We start from the raw sequence: 17,602 nt of genomic DNA on the forward strand, positions 1-17,602 counted from the left end.
AAGAAGAAGAAGAAGAAGAAGAAGAAGAAGAAGAAGAAGAAGAAGAAGAAAGGTAATTAAAGGGGGAAGAAAACCTACTCAGAATGTCAATAGATTAATAAATCAACTGACAACTATTAACTTGGTTTCCTTTCTGAAGAATCCATGTCTCCAAAAGACCCTGAAATTATCCTGTAAATAAACAAGTAATCAGGACATCATTTGGCCTTTAGTTAGGAGTGGTGATAATTCATTTTGCATTGCACGCATTTACTTAGTTGGTGGACAAAAATGCCCTTCGTTTCTAATGAAAAGGAACACATCTTTGGAAACCTGATTTCTAATTGAACTGTGACATTATTTAATTTCATGATTTTACATAAGTAATTTCACTTTTAGGAATTCAAATTCTATTTCTTAAGGAATGTATTGAGCTAATGTAATTACAGTACTTCATTTAATATTTTCTGAATGCTTACTATGTGCCTGCCTCTGTCTTTAATCCTTGGAAAACAAAGATTAAGTGTAAAGATCTGTCCTAGAGCTTTCAGCATGAGAGAGACAGACTTCTTCCTATACAAATAAATACAACATAATGTGTCAGTAACTTCAACAGTCACCTTCTGTTGATATATCATAAGTATACAGGTCTTGTCTCTGTTTTTCCTTTCCTCTGCCATCAACATTATTGTGGTAGGGTAGGAAGGGGTTAAAGAAACTAGCACATTGTAGTTATATAACAAATATGTGTTGATCAAATAAATGGACACCCGAAGATTTCTATTATGTATAATTCTGTTGAATTTTAAAATTCATTTATCTCATAAATCTTATCCAAATGAACATATTTTTTGTTTCCTCTCAGTCACACTGATCTGGGAGCTGTATCTTCAGGTTTCATTGTAAAATTTGCAGTGCCCATGTATATGATTGTGAATGATACAAAACTTTAGCTATATTTACAAATAGTTGATAATCATGTTGTCTTGCTATATTGAGGTTTGCATCATAGTTTTGAGGTTTGCATCATAGTTTTTTTTTCTTTTTTTAGAAATGTGTATGATTTTCATGTTCTTATCAATCCTCTTTTCTTTTGGCAGGACTAAGTTTATGGTGCTTGTATTTCTATGGTACTTTTTTTACTGTTATAAGCTCTGGGGTGCCTGGGTGGCTCAGTTGGTTAAGTGTCTGACTCCTGATTTCTGCTCAGGTCATGATTGAGCCCCATATCATAGGCTCCGGCTTCTCTCTCTCTCTCTCTCTCTCTCTCTCTCTCCCCCTTTCCCTCTGCCCCTCCCCTGCTTGCTTGTATGGGTGTGCTCTCTCTTTCTCAAAATATATAAGCATTAAAAAAATTAATGTTATGAGCTTTGAAAGCTCGTGCAGTTAACTGTTCAGAATTTGACCTTAATATATATCATTTTTCTAACGTAAGCTTACTGTATATTTCCTAGCTTCTGTTGAATGAACACGTAGTAATAAACCTAGCAGTAGCTAAAAAATAATTCACTTATTTTTAATGTTTACTTATTTTTGAGAGAGAGAAAGAGAGTGAGCGCGGGGGAGGGGCAGAGAGCAAGGGGGACCCAGGATCTGAAGTGGGCTCTGCTGACAGCAGCTAGCCTGACTCAGAGCCCAAACCCATGAACCATGATATCATGACCTGAGCCAAAACCAAGAGTCAGCTGCTTAACCAACTGACCCACCCAGTTGCCTCAAAAAGCCACCTTCTTAATGGATTTTAAAAACTTCACTTTTTGATTTTGCTTGGTTTAATTTTTTTTTTTTTTGAGAGAGGGAGAGAGCGAGAGAGAGAGCGCGAATACAAGTGGAAGAGGGTAGTGGGAGAGGGAGAGAAAGTGAGTTCATGACCTAAGCCAAAGTGGGACACTCAACTGGTACCCCCAAATATAATTCACTTTATTCTCAGCATTTCCTGGACCATTAGCCAAATATAAGTTTTAATGTGTTAAGTGCATGGTACACTATAAAGAATTAGCCTTTCTTAACTCCTATCAGGATGTTTTATACCCCTAACTTTATGTATTCAAAAATGAAAACGTTTACATATAATAATATATGTAAAACTATAAGCTATGTATATAAATAAGTAAGTGTATCTATTTACCTATCTAGCTAAAACTAGAGCTTCTTTCTTCCCTTCTTTGCCCAACTGACTCTTACTCTCATTGGCAGTTCAGCCCAGGCAGCATGTCCTGAAGGTCTTCCCTGAAGTCTGCACTCTAGATTAGCTGGCGGTCCTGCTGTGTGGTGCCATAGTTTCATAGATACGCCTTTTTCAAGCCCTCCTCACTGTGAATTGCTATAAGGTAAATAAATATATTTCAGTACTTAGGACAATCCCTGACATATCTGTGGATATATCATAAATAATTGTTGATATAGTACAGTTTGAATAAATAAATGTCTCTACTTTGTATGTTCGACAACTACATTATACCTGGAAATTAGTAGATGCGTAATAAAAGTTGGATAAATGAATGAATGAAAGGAGAAACTTGATAAATTAGTATTAAGGGACTCTAGTTAGTGGATGCTTTTTCTAAAATTGACCTCACTTTTGACTTCACTTTTTTCCTACCTTCATTTTTTATTTATTCTGATTTTCTTAACTGTATCTGTCCCAAGATTTTTGTTTGTTTTACTTGTATTAGATACTTATTGTAAAGAAATATTTTTAATGTTTAAAGAAATAAATAAGAAAGTAAAAATCATCAATAAGTCTACCATGCAGACATAAACATTTTGGAGGAAAACCTTCCTTAGTTTGAAATATACATGTGCATATACATATACATATACATATATACAAAAAACATTTTAGGAAAATAAATCTTACTATACATACTGTTTGTAGCTTGCCTTTTCTCCCTTTGTGCTATGTAACGGAGACTTTCTTTACCAATAAATAGTGATTTATACACATCATTAGTTTTAATCCACCGTATGTATCCAATTAGATTAATCCCCCCCATTAGACATTTACATTGTTTCCATTGTTTTTTGCCATTAAAAAAAATACTGATATTAACATCCTTGCTCATATGCCTTTGTGCACATACGTTAGTAAAAAATTTATGTAGGAAAATATCTTGGATGTTTAATTGCTGAATCAAAGGGTAATAACCATTAAACATTTTGACACATATTGCTAAATTATACAAAAGATTGTGCCAAAATATATTCTGATAAACAATGACTACCCCATCTCAATATACACTACTCAGCTACCTATTATAATTACCTATAAACTGCCTGGAAGCCTGCCTGGTACACAGAGCTCAATCAATTTTATATCTTCATCCTCATCATCCTCATTATTACCTTTATAGTATTATTAATAATGTATCCATGTCTGTAAGCTTAAAATCATTTTTTATTTCTCAGGAGGACTAAAAAAAGCACAGAAATATCGTCTTACTAAATTATAGACATTTTATATAATATTTTGTTACTCCTCAGTATTATGCTATTTAATGCAATGGACATTCATCTGTTTTATCGCTATTGACAGTAAGTAAAAAATATGAAAACAGTATAATTTTTATATTTTGTTACTGCTATGTATTGTACTGTCTTAAATGCCAAGTTGAGATTTTCTTTTTTTTTTAATTTTCTTTTTAACGTTTTTATTTATTTTTGAGACAGAAAGAGACAGAGCATGAACAGGGGAGGGGCAGAGAGAGAGGGAGACACAGAATCTGAAACAGGCTCCAGGCTCTGAGCTGTCAGCACAGAGCCGACACGGGGCTCGAACTCATGGACTGTGAGATCATGACCTGAGCCAAAGTCAGACGCTTAACCAACCAAGCCACCCAGGCGCCCCCAAGTTGAGATTTTCAGTATAAGCTCTTTAGAATGACAATGATGAAAATAATGTATAAGATTCATATTACAGTGTCACATCAAAAGCACAAAATAAAAGAAGAAGTATATGTTAAATAGGAAGGGTTTATCTTTTAATTTAAGTATAAACTTGTTAATAATCTCTTTTAACATGTACAATTGCATTACATTTTTTCCCACATTTTGAAGAGATGTGGTTTATTTATATTTTTGTTAGAGAAGTACAGTTGTTACAGCTAAGTGATATTAAAGGACATAGGTTATTTGGTGGTCTCCAGTCAAATTATAGTAATGGCCCCCTTCTAAAAATGAAGTTTCACATAAACCCCCTAGAGATCAAACAATTGAAAATCATGATTTTTACATTTTTCACAGTTTTTAAATGAATATCTCATTTTGTTTGTGGATTCTTTGAAATATTTCCCTAGATTTCAGATTAGTTTCTGCTGATACTGTTCTTAAAGTATCTTTGCAAATTTATAGAAACTTGAATTTACAAAAAACAAATTTAAGTTTTGAACTGATAATGCATGTACTGAAAATTGTTCTCTATTTTCCTGACCTACTAAAGTCTATTACTGGAAGGAAAATAAGGAGAAAAATAAACATGCGAAAAGAAACCTATAATAATTTTAAAAAAATGTTATATTAAAAACAAAAATACGTTTTTTTGATTTTCCAATTGTAGAACTCAAGAGACAAGCTAGCATTTTGAATTTTAAAATAGCCACTGAATTTGGGTTGCAAAATGATATAAACATGAAAAGGTCATATTTTATATCTGACAGCTTGATGGATATGGATTTTATTATTGATTTTATGGTATATGAAGACAGCTTGGTTTGTAATCAAAATGAACATAAACCACAACGTTTTCTGACTTTTTCCATTTCTAGCATTTTCTAACATCACATTTGTTCTAGGCTTTCAATAAACATATTCTTCCTGACCGCTTCTGAAATTCTGAGGTTAAGAGGAATAAGGAAAGATATAATTAGCTTTTTCTTTCCCTTCAATTCAACTTGGGCAGCTGTTTGTGACTTATTACAGAGTTTTGACTTAAAAATCCTCTTACAACCACAAGCCAGATGAGAGGGAAAAAAAAAAAAAAAAAAACAACCTACCTTACCTTTTCAACAAACAGGGAGGAGCAAAAGATCAGGGATCTTTTATGATAAAACCTACCAGACTCTGACAATCTTACAAAAGAGACATCTTAATGAATTTCAGAATTTCTTTTGTGTTGAATCTCAGAGCTGCTTTTACTTTTACTGGATTCCAAATGAGAGTATACATTTTTCTTTGTTTGATGTGCTGGGCAAGATCTGGTAAGAACTTAATAATTTGATTTATCTTACCAAATTGTGTGTCAAATAATGAGTATAGTATTTTGATTCTGGGATAAAAAATTCTGTGACATCATGGTATGAAAGGAAATAGTATGATTGTGAATACTAACTATATCAAATGGTTAATTATGAATAAAGTTTGCGTGTGTGTGTGTGTGTGTGTGTGTGTTTGGTAAATTTTATATTCTGTATTTTACTTAATTTCCAGTTAATAACTAGAAAACCTTTTATAAGAAGGTGTAAATAGAGAACAAATATTCAAGAGACAGAATAATTCAGTAATAGAGAAATTAAATCAATATTTGAAAATCATGACTTGATAAACATCTTATTTCAATTTGAATGCTCAAATAATCTTACTTTTGAGGAAAATGTTTACATAGGTAAATTGTCAATTGCAAAACTAACAAGTAAACGTATACTACAACTTTTTTTTTGTCCTGTTATGCTCAAGTGTGACTAAAACCAAAATTAGTTTATAGTAATAAAGTAGAACTTTATTCTCCTGTTTTACAGATTTATGGTAATAAAGTTTACTAATGTTAGTAATATAATTTATTTCTTTCTGGTAATAAAGTAGAAGTACTTGTTCTACTTTATGATAATGTTATAAATTTAAAATTCATGATGCATATAGATTTTGGTCCCTTGCAAAGGCAGATAATTTTGTTTTAAATTTTCTTTTAAAAAATTATTGAATGCATACTTGAATAACCTTAAAATATCACCTAGAAATTCAAATTATTTCTTGTTTCTTTTCAATTAGATATTTGAGTTTATCATAAATTCTAGAAATGTTGAGTTTTATATTCAAATGCAGAATCTAAATGGTGTTAATATACAGTTTATTATATTTTTTCTCATTTAGATTTTTCTTGGTAGGCATTTTATATTTGTGTAATGCATGATAGTGCCACCTTAAATTGGAAGTCAGAGAAATTTGAAGTCTAAGCCCCTAACTTTTATGTCATTTAGAGTTGGCATTATCTTAGTATCATAGTTTCTACTCCAACCTCATGTGGCAGACTTTCTAAGATTATTGTTTTGATTAGTAGTTAGGAATTACCTAATTTTTCAATTGGGAACCCTCAGATATAATTACTAAGTATGTTTCTGTCTCTGTTGACTGAAATAGAACAGAAGACCTTTTAGATATTAATAACAGTAAATAGAAAATAAGGTAAAGAATTCATCTGTTCTCAAAATCATTTGTAACCCATGCAAACTCTTGTGCTCTCTGTCATTTTCCTCGAAATCCCACATGCCTAGGGAATTTTGTTGAATTTTCAGTAATTACTTTCATGTAAGTATGTTTTATTTAAACCGTACATTCTCCTCCTTTCTCTGCTAGAGATTCTTATAGATGTCTCTTAGCATCTCCTCAATCCTCACACTCCTCAACATGAAAATCATTATATGGTTATATCTGCCTTCAACAAAGGAAAAACATTCTGAAAAACTGAGATTAGTCAAATGTTTTAAAAAAATTTTTAATGGGAAAAATGGGAATGAAGAGATAGCTGAACAAACTGTACAGATATGTAGCGGTATGCATATATATTCAAATTATATGAATATATATTCTTGTTACAGTTTTTTGCTCATATAAGTGCTTAAACAGTAGTTGTAGTTGCTGCTGTTATCATAGCAAGGGGCAGCAAATGTTTCTGTAAAGGGCCGGTTGATCAATATTTAAGGCTTTGAGGGCCATATGATTTCTGCTGCATCTATTCAGCTCTGTCATCATAATGTGAAAACTGCCGTAGATAATTTGTAAATTAATGAGTATGGTTGTGTTCTAATAAAATTTATTATAGACTCTAACATTTGAATTTATTGTAATTTTCACGTGTCACAAAATATTATTTTAATTTTTTTCAACCATTTAAAAATGTAAAAACCTGCCTTATCTTGCCAGCCGGATTTAGCCTTCTGACCATAGTTTGCCAATTCTCTTGTTCCGGTAATCTGGAAGAGATATTAAAGATAAATTAGGGGTTCATAGGGGGCTAAGTCAGGTAAGCACCTGACTCTTGATTTCAGCTCAGGTCATGATCTCACGGTTTGTAGGTTCTAGCGCTGCATCAGGTTCCATGCTGTTAGCATGGAGCCTGCTTGATGTTCTCTCTCTGTCTCTCTCTCTCTCTCTCTCTCTCTGTCTCTCTCTCTGCTTCTTTCCTGCTCATTCTCACTCTTTCTCAAGATAAATAAGAAAGAAACTTAAAAAAAAAATTCTTCTTTCTCATTTTACAGTTGAGGAAAGTGAAATTCAGAAAAATGGAGTCACTTTTCTAAGATGATAGATAGCACTTATCATATATGTAATACAAAACACCTGGGAGTCTTGTTTAAAATACAAATTCTTATCCCATAGGCAGGAAGTGAAGTCCAAGATTCTGCAGTTCTCATAAACTCCCAGATGATGCCTGTGGGTATATGGGACTGCACTTTGAGTAGTGAGAGTATAGATATTTGTAGAACTTTATTTAGTGGGCTGTTTGTAGGGCAGTGGTCTTTCTGAAACTCATGGCATTCTAAGCTCATGGACTCAATAAATTCATCATTATGTAATTGTATAAAAATTTATATATTTGTATAAAAATTTTGTACAATTTATGTAAATTTGTATAATTTGTATTTAAAAATCTGATATGACTAGTAATTCATTTCCACTGATCTGCTAAAATCAGATGACTACAAGCAACTTATTGTACCAAATTTATTGGTACAATTTATTGTACCAAAGTGTCTTTAAAATAAGGGGAACATGCAAGAACATGGAATTTGCAATTAAAAGACCCAGATTCAAGTCCTGGCAGCTTATAATCCCAGACAAATCACTTAGCTCCTGTGAACCTCAGTTTCCTCATTTTTAAATGGAAGTAAAAGTTATAATACTGTCTCACTGCATTGAAAAGCTCAAAGGAGATAAAGTATGATTTGGTCAGTTATAAATTAGGTTAGAATAATCTGGTGTTTTCTTCCCCTGTACCCTTTCTCTGTAATTGTCTCAGATTAACTTCCAGGTATAAGTCTTCATGTTATATCTACCTGTACACAGTTGTGGTAGACTTGTATGGACTACCTATATCGGAATCCCCTGGGTTATGCATTTTAAAATGCAGATTTACCTACCAAACCAGAATCTCTGGGGATGGGACCAGGAAACTACACTTTGAACAAATGTTCCCAGTCATTTTTTACACCCATTTTTAAAACCATGCTTGAGAATTCTTGGCCTCAAGACCTATCAGACATCAAGTTTATTTTTTGTGTGTGTAGTCAGCTTCATTTTTAACGACTTTCCAAACATTTGCACAGTTGGAAGAGTTGTGGATTGAATATCTGGACTACTTATGACTTGTTAAATAAGTGTACATTTTCTAAATGTGCTTTGATTGCTTCAGAATCAGAAAATTAAGGATACTTTTGCCTTTAATTTTGCTTTCTGCCTCTAGCCTTCCGAGATATTACAGTTCTACCTACAGTTTTGTGTCTTAACTGGCTCTATGACCATAAAAATCTCTGATTTTGTAGCTATAAAGTCAGTCTACTGTTTGGTACCTGATATTTTGCTAGCCCCCAAAGGTCTTCATTCTTTTTATTACACATGAGTATAATTAAGCTAGTGAACTTATGTTGCTCAACTGTTTACATAGTAACTTGTGCTGTGAATATGGTTATGCTTTTCAGATATCACTCATAAATGTTCTGTTGCTTCTAATTGTGTGACCTTTCTTCATATATAAAATGAGGGAAAGGATAGCAAATACAAAAGCACCACAGTGCCCAACACAGAGTGAGTGCTAAATAACCATTAGCCATTATTACTATCATTGATGGTTTTGTTTATAGGTGTTAACAAATATGTTTTGTTTTCAGAAATGGGGAAAAGAGAAAAGAGGTTTTCATGGAGTCTTTTTAGGGTGAGTGTGGGATATCAGAGGATTATCAAAGGAAGTAGCAGTAGACCTTTCCAGAATGTGTTGGGATTGTTGGCTTTCTTTGGCTGGGTTTTGAGGCTCCTCTGTTATTGGCTTGGTCAACACTGAAAGTTGCAAGGCAGACTAACTGGTCTTAGCAGCTTACTGAGTATGAATATGGGTTTGGAATCAAAGAATGTTAGAATAATACAAGTCATAGGGAGCATTTGCTTCAACTCCTTGCATTTAAAGAAACCAAGACTCAGAGATGAGAAGATTTACTCAGAGTCACAAGAGATATTTGAGGAGGCTAGAGGCACTTGGGTCTCAGCTGCCCATGTCCAGGGCACTGTCCATGTTTCTGGACTCTGTCCATTTTGATCCCCTTGTCTTCATCACAGCCATTGTCACTGTAATGGAAATATATTTCAGAGATACAACTGAACAACTTAGAATGATTATCCTAATTCCACCATATGTCTTTGATATTTTTTAACAATTTTACTGCTTCTAGAATTGAAGTCTCAGAAGATTTTCAGAATTCTTTCTCAGTGTACCTCTGTTGAGATTACTAGAGTCATCATCTCCCTACATATTTGGCAATGGAATCTGATACTGTGCCCCTGCTACTGAATTTCTTACCACAATAGAATTACTTACTGTATTCTCTAGACCCTCAATTTGTTAATTTTTCAAACAGGATTTAAAAAAATGATACTTGCCTTTCTGTTCTTGATATATTCATCCTTTTGCTGTTAACTTATTTTTGCTATTGTCATTATCAATTAATTGAAGCCTATTTAAATCATTTTTCATTAGTGTAAAATAAATGCATATTTTAGATCTAGAACATTTAGAAAATGGTGAAGTACAAAAAATAGAAAACACACATAAAAATACAGAAAAAACGACTCCAATATTGACAATAACTAAGTTGTTTTATTTCCTATCAGTTCTATTATAATAAATATGTATGTGTGCACAAATGTGTATGTTTTTAGTATAATATATATATATATATATATATATATATAACAGATAAAACTTACAACTGTATATTAACACACACATATATATGGATTATATAAATTTTTTGGTTGCTGCTTACAGTCCCCATCATATGGATACACCATTAATTTATTTTTCTAGTCTCTCATTTCTGTGCATTTAGTTGATTCTCAAATATTCACTGTTAAAAATCCTGTGATATAAATTGATGTTATTAATGGGTATAATAAAAATATGATAAGAAAATATTGTAATTTTTATTTGATTTTTAAGAAGATTAAGTACATTTTGATAACTCTATGAGCCATTTTCATATTTTATTTTATAAAATATTTGTTTATATCTTTCACTTGGTATTCAGGTGGGTATTCTTTTTCTTCATTTATACTTACTTGTAAGCATATCAATTCCTTTCCTACCTTACATTGAAAATATTTCCCTAGCTTATATATTTTGTCTTTTGGCTGGTATATAGTTTTTATGTACAGAAGTTTTAAATTTATGTGCTGTGAAACCTATTAGTCTCCTACTTTATAGTTTCTTTTGTTTTTATGCTAAAAAGTCATTCCTCAAACTGAGGTCATGTACATATTAACTATATTTTTCTAGGTCATATAATTTAATTTTTACATGGCATTTTTAAATAGGACTAACATCAATTATCCTTGTCATTGTTTATTTAAAAATCCATTATCTTTGACCATGGATTGCCATAATTATTATGGGTAATATAGTTTATTTCTGGGTGTTCCCATTCAGTTTCATTAACCTGTATATCAATTCTTGATGCAGTTTCTGGGCCTCTTTTTAATTAGTTTATAATATAAACATAATTTTAATCATGCCCATTTATTATCTTTAAAATATCATTCATTTTCCTTGAGCATTTATCCCCTCCCTGGAAACATCTCATTGAGACCTTAATTCAGAATCATATTACACATATAAATTTAATATGAGTAGAATTGATTTTGTGATAATAGATCTTCCATTCTGGATCATGGTATATCTCAGTGTTTATTCAAATCTTTTACGTTCCTTTGTAATATTTTTAAGCTTTGTTTTTCTTTTAGGGGCACTGTATATTTCTCTTTCCCTTCTGGTCTTCTTTTTTTTTCTCTTTTTCCTCCTTCTTTTCTTCATCCTTTCTCTCTTCTTTCTTCTCCTCTTTTCAAAGGGCTAGTTAACTTGCAAATCATAGGAACCTGGTTCAAACTAGCTAAGGAAAGAAGGAACTTTATTTATTTATTTATTTATTTATTTATTTATTTATTTATATTTAAATTTTGTTTAGTTAACATGTAATGCAATATTGGGTTCAGTTGTAGAGTTCAGTGATTCGGCACTTACATACAACGCCCAGTGCCCATCCCAACAAGTGCCCTCCTTAGTACCCATTACCCATCTGGCCCATCTCCCACCCACCTCCCTCTGTCAACCCTCAGTTTTTTTCTCTATTGTTAAGAGTCTCTTGCGGTATGTTTCCCTCTCTCTCCACCCCCACAACTTCCCATATGTTCATCTGTTTTGTGTCTTAAATTCCACATGTTAGTGAAATCATATGGATTTGTCTTTCTCTGATTGACTTATTTCACTTAGCATAATACATTCTGGCTCTATCCACGTTGTTGCAAATGGCAATATTTCATTCTTTTTGATGGTTAAGTAATACACATATATACATATATATATATATATACATATATACATATATATATATATGTATATGGAACTTATTATGTCATATAACTGAAAAGTTTTGCATTAAATACCACTGGATCCAAGTACTGAAAAAAAAAAAAAAAGATTACCGTCTGTAGCTTCAGGATTTATTTCCTTATAGCTTGAAATCTGGAAAGAAAGCCACTTTCTCTCCCATGGTCTATATCCACCCACCCCAAAGGGTCCTGAATGGACCCGTTTGGATTTTACATTCCCCTGTGGTCTAATCTTGGGTCTAGGTTGATTGGGTATTCAAATTGGTCTAGGATGAAGGGAGAGCATATCTTTATGGTTAGCTCCAAAAATTCACTTACTGTGGGGGAAATTTTGAAAAAGAAAAGCTGGAGAACTGTAAATATAAAATATATTTGCAGCAATATTATTAATATTTATATTTTTGTGGGTTTTAATAATTTTATTATATTTTATATTGACTATTGCTAATATGAGCCAAGGCTAATGATTTTTATATATTTATATATCTATTTTTTAATATTTATTTAAAAAATTTTCAAGATTATTTATTTTTGAGAGAGAGACAGAGAGTAAGCGGGGGGAGGGGCAGAGACAGAGGGAGAGAGAGAATCCCATGCAGGCTCTGAACTGTCAGCACAGAGCCCAGTGTGGGGCTTGATTTTGCAAACCACAAAATTATGACCTGAGCTGAAACCAAGAGTCAGAGGCTTAATCAACTGAGCCACCCAGGTGCCCATTTAGTTTTATTTATTTTTTGAGAGAGAAAGACACACACAGAGTGAGCAGGAGAGGGGCAGAGAGAGAGGTGACACAGAATATGAAGCAGGCTCCAGGCTCTGATCTGTCAGCACAGAGCCTGAAACAGGGCTTGAACCCATGAACTGTGATATCATGACCTGAGCCAATGTCAGAGGCTTAACCAGCTGAGCCACCCAGGTGCCTCTTTTATATGTGTATATTAAAACTTCCCCTTGGATTAATTTTTTGAGTTTCTGTTTTCATATTTTTAATAGAATATATCACATTAAGCAAGTTATGTCTGTACCCAATGATTATATTTCTTTTCTTATATATATTTTTTGCTGGGGGGCCTTGAATTTTTTTATTTTATTTTTTGAATTTTTTAAAAATAGTTCATTGTAAAATTGGCTTATATACAACACCCAGTGTTTATTTCAACAAGCACCCTCCTCAGTGTCCATCACCCATGTCCCCTCTCTGCCCCTCCCCGTCAACCATCAGTTTGTTCTCTGTATTTAAGGGTCTCATGTGGTTTGACTCTAGCTACTAGCTATCATAGGGTAGTTCTATTTTTAATTTTTTGAGGAACCTCTACACTGTTTTCCAGAGCAGCTGCACCAGTTTGCATTCCCACCAACAGTGCAAGAGGGTTTCCTTTCATCCACCTTCTCACCAGCATCTGTAGTTTCCTGATTTGTTCATTTTAGCCACTGAGCTGTGTGAGGTGGTATCTCAGTGTGGCTTTGATTTGTATTTCCCTGATGAGTGACGTTGAGCATCTTTTCATGTGTCTGTTGGCCATCTGGGTGTCTTCTTTGGAAAAGTGTCTATTCATGTTTTCTGCCCATTTCTTCACTGGATTATTTGTCTTTCAGGTGTTGAGTTTGGTTCTTTTTCTTATATTGTTGCTGAGTTAGACAGAAGAATGTATGACAGCAGATGTTTTATATTTTTTTAATTTTAATGGAAATAATGTCACTAATGTTTCATCACTAATACGACAATCGTTATTGGCATGTAATAGGTAATATTTTGTCATTTTAATAAAATATACTTCTATTTTTAATTTATATAATATAGTATTAACTCTTGTTCTAGTTTTATGCTGTGGACTGTGCTATGGACTGTGTATGCTTGTGAGTGTGTTATTTGGGAATTTTGCCTTTAATTGTTACATGAGTTGTAGTAATTTATAGCTCCTGTATCTATCTATGTGGATATTTGCCCTATTTTTGTTATGCTTGATATTAGAGATATTCTAGCTTCTAAAAATGATTAAGCTTTATGTTTTTCTCTGTTTTGTAAAAAAATTAGAACTTTACTATAATTTTTTTTAACTTTATTGAGGTATAACTTATATATGCTAAAATGTACTCATTTAAGAGTTACTTTGATGAGTTTTTAAAAATATGTGCACCACATTTTACATGGCATGTAACAGTCTTATCAAAAAATAAAATATTTATTGAGTTACCAAAAGTTAGCTCTTTGCAAGTAACCCCCTCTCCTTGTCTGGTTTTAAACAAATCTGACCTGCTTTCTGATACTCTAGATTAAATATCCCTTTTCGAGAATTTCATAAAAATGGGATTAAACAACATGTACTTTTCTTTGTGGAATATTTTGTTCATCATCATGTTTTTGAGTCTTATCAAAGTTGTTGCATGTATGGGCAGCTTATTCCTTTTTATTGCTGGGTAGTATTACGTGGTATAATTACGCCACAATTTGTATATCTATACTCCTTTTATTGACATGCAGGTTTTTTCCAGTTTGGGGTCCTTATGAAAAAATGTCTATGAGCTTGTACATGTTGTGGACAAATGCTTTTATTTCTCAGAGGTAAACAATTGAAACTGATTTTTTAGGGTCATAAAAGTATATACTTAGTATTTTGAGAAATTGCTAAATGGTTTTCCAAAATATATCATTTTGTTACTTCCCTTAGCAATGAAGGATGCTTCAAGTTGCCCTACATCCTCACCTATACTTGGTTCTGTCCATATTTTTTTTTAAGTTTATTTTTGATAGAAAAAGAGAGAAACTACGCACCAGTGGGAGAGGGACAGAGAGGGAGAGAGAGAAAATCCTGATGCGGGGCTTGATCTCTCCAAGTGAGAGATCATGACCTGAGCCGACATCAGGAGTTGGATGAACCAGCCGGGTGCCCCTCCGTCTTTTTAATTTTAGCCTTTCTAGTGGGTGTGTAGTGATATTATTATTTTAATTTAACTTATATTTTACTGGTGACTAGTGATGTTGAGCATGGATCTTAGGCCATTATACCATCTTTTGTTAAGTGTCTTCAATTATTTTGACAATTCTGAAAAATTGAGTTCGTGTGTTTAACGTATATGTGTATATAAACACTCAGATTCCATCCACCCCACCATATTCTGGATACAGGTGATTTTCAGGTGTACATATTACAAGCCTACATATTCACATTCTTAACGATGAGTGTCTTTTCAGGAACAGACATGTTTCATTATGACTGTCCAATTTATCACCTTTTTCGTTTATGTTTCACACTCACTGTAATCTTGTCTGAGAAATATTTGCTTACTTCAAGATCATTAATATTTTCTCTCAATATTACAGACATATAGCCTGTTGCCTGCCAGAGAATGAAGCTGAATCAAAGCAAGTAGAGTTGAGAGAATGAAAAGAGGAAAAGATGAGTCTCTTTCACTCTAGAGCTAGTTTAGCTCTCTTAAAACCAAATGTGACCTTTCTAGGGTCTCTGTTGAATGTCCATGATGTTCCTTAAGGTCTTTCTACTCTGGCTAGCCAGGGCTTCATTGTCTCCCAGAGCATTGTGACCTCTGGAACTGTTCAGTTTACAGCTCTTTGTGGAATTTCACATTATGCATGCATAGGTCTGTATACAGCAACCGATTCTTGGGGACCCCTCTGCAGATTTCAAGCCTCTGCCTCTGTAGAGCCACTTCTTTTGCAGCATATAATCTAGAAATTCTAGTTGTTTTACTCTCCCCAAACCCTGATCTTTCTCCCCAACTTGGTAACATCATCATGCTCTCCTTGGGTCCAAACTTTCTGCACTAAGGGAGACTATCTCCAGGCAGGAAGCTACTAGATTATAGTGTTCACATAATTTGTTTCTTTTCTTTTAGAGATCACAGTTCTGTGCTTTTTGTTGTCCAGTGTCTAAAGTTTCATATACACATTTTATCCACTGTTCGAGTTGTTTACAGAAGTAAGAGAAGTATGGAATCTGATATATTTCATGACAGGAATTGGATTCTAGAAAGTTTTGTGTTAATTGTGGTAAAACACATATAAAAATCGCCATTTTAATAATTTTTACAGTTCAGTGGCATTAAGTACACTCACATTTTGTACAACCATTACCACTATCCATCACCGGGATGTTTTCATCTTTCCAAACTGAAACTCTATACCTATAAAAAACATAGTTCCCCATTTTCCTCTCCTTCCCAGCCCCTGGCAACCACCATTCTGTTTTATGTCTCTCTATCTTGACTACTTTAGGTACTCATGTAAATGTAATCATGCAGTGTTTGTATTTTTGTGACTGGCTTATTTCACTTAGTATAATGTCTTCAGAGTTCTTCCGTGTTACAGCACATGTCAGAATTTACTTTCATTTTAAGGCTGAATAATATTTTATTGTATGTGTATACCAGATTTTGTTTTTACATTGATCTATTGATGGATGCTTGGATTGCTTCCACCTTTTGGTTATTATAAATAACGTTTCTATGAACATGGTGGTATAAATATCTCTTTGAGTCTCTGCTTTCAGTTCTTTTAGGTGTATACCCAGAAGTGGAGTTTCTAGATTATATTGTTATTTTATTTTTAATTTTTTAAGGAACCACCATACCATTTTCCATTCCCATCAGCAATGGGCAGCATTCCAATTTTTCCACATTCTTGCCAACAATTGTTATTTTGTGTTTCTTGGTAGTAGCTACATCTTTTACCTTCAGATTCTAATGGAATTGAAGTGGTATCTCATTATGGTTTTGATTTGCATTTCTCTAATGATTAGTGAGATTGAGCATTTTTTCATGTGCTTATTAGCCATTTGTATATCTTATCTATATGTCCATTCAAATCTTTTGCCAGTTTTTTAATTGGTTGTTTGTTGTTATTGAATTATGGGAGTTCTTTATGTATTCTGAATATAAATCCCTTATCAGATATATGATTGTTAAACATTTTCTCCCATTCCCTGGATTGCCTTTTCACTCTGTTTATAATGTCCTTCAATGCACAAAAGTTTTTAATTTTGATGAAGTACATTTCATCCTTTTTTCTTTTATTGTCTGTGCTGTTTTTGGTAATTCTCAAAAAGTAATTTTGAGACCCAAAGTCTTGAGGTTTTCTCTTGTATTTTCTTCTAAGAGTTTTATGGTTTTAGTTCTATTATGTCCTTCTTTATCTCTTGTAAGAATTTTTAACTTAGAGTCTATTTTCTCTGGTAGAAGTATAGATGTCCCAATCTCTGTTCTTTTCTTATCCCAAACTTTATTGAGGAATAATTGACAAATATAATTGTGTATATTTAAATTTTACAATGTGATGATTTGATACACATATACATTGTGGAATGATTACCAAGATCAAGATAATTAATACATCCATCACCTCTCAAAATTAACACTTTTTCTGTGCATGATGAGAATGCTTTAGATTCACTCTCAGCAACTTTCAAGTATGCAATATTATATTATTACATAATCAAATATACAGTATCGTATTATTAACTATAGTCACCTGATGCACACTAGATCCTAAGAACTTATTTATCTTGTTACTGGAAGTTACTGTACCTCCTCATTTACCAGTCCCAAGCCTCTGGTAACCACCATTTTATTATCTGTTAATATGAAATTGTTTTTTTGTTTTTTGTTTTTGTTTTTAGATTCCATTTATAGTTGATATTATACAGCATTTGTTTTTCTCTGTCTGGCTTATTTCTCTTAGCATAATGCCCTCTAGTTTTATCTACTGTTCCAAATGACAGGATTTACTTTTTTATGGTTGAAT

General features: G+C 32.9%; 1 protein-coding gene across 3 annotated transcripts in view; it reads left to right on the forward strand.

The window, feature by feature from the left end:
- Positions 1-2,179: 2,179 nt before the first annotated feature.
- LIPI (lipase I) overlaps positions 2,180-17,602 on the forward strand; it is a 67,209-nt gene continuing 51,786 nt past the window's right edge. For all 3 annotated transcript variants that reach the window (XR_007457214.1, XM_049627995.1, XM_049627996.1), the window contains exon 1: positions 2,180-2,309. The gene's annotated coding sequence lies outside the window, so the exon portion shown is untranslated. The remainder of the gene's footprint in view (positions 2,310-17,602) is intronic.

This window comes from Panthera uncia, chromosome C2, assembly GCF_023721935.1.
Source record: "Panthera uncia isolate 11264 chromosome C2, Puncia_PCG_1.0, whole genome shotgun sequence".
NCBI classification, from domain to species: Eukaryota; Metazoa; Chordata; class Mammalia; order Carnivora; family Felidae; genus Panthera; species Panthera uncia.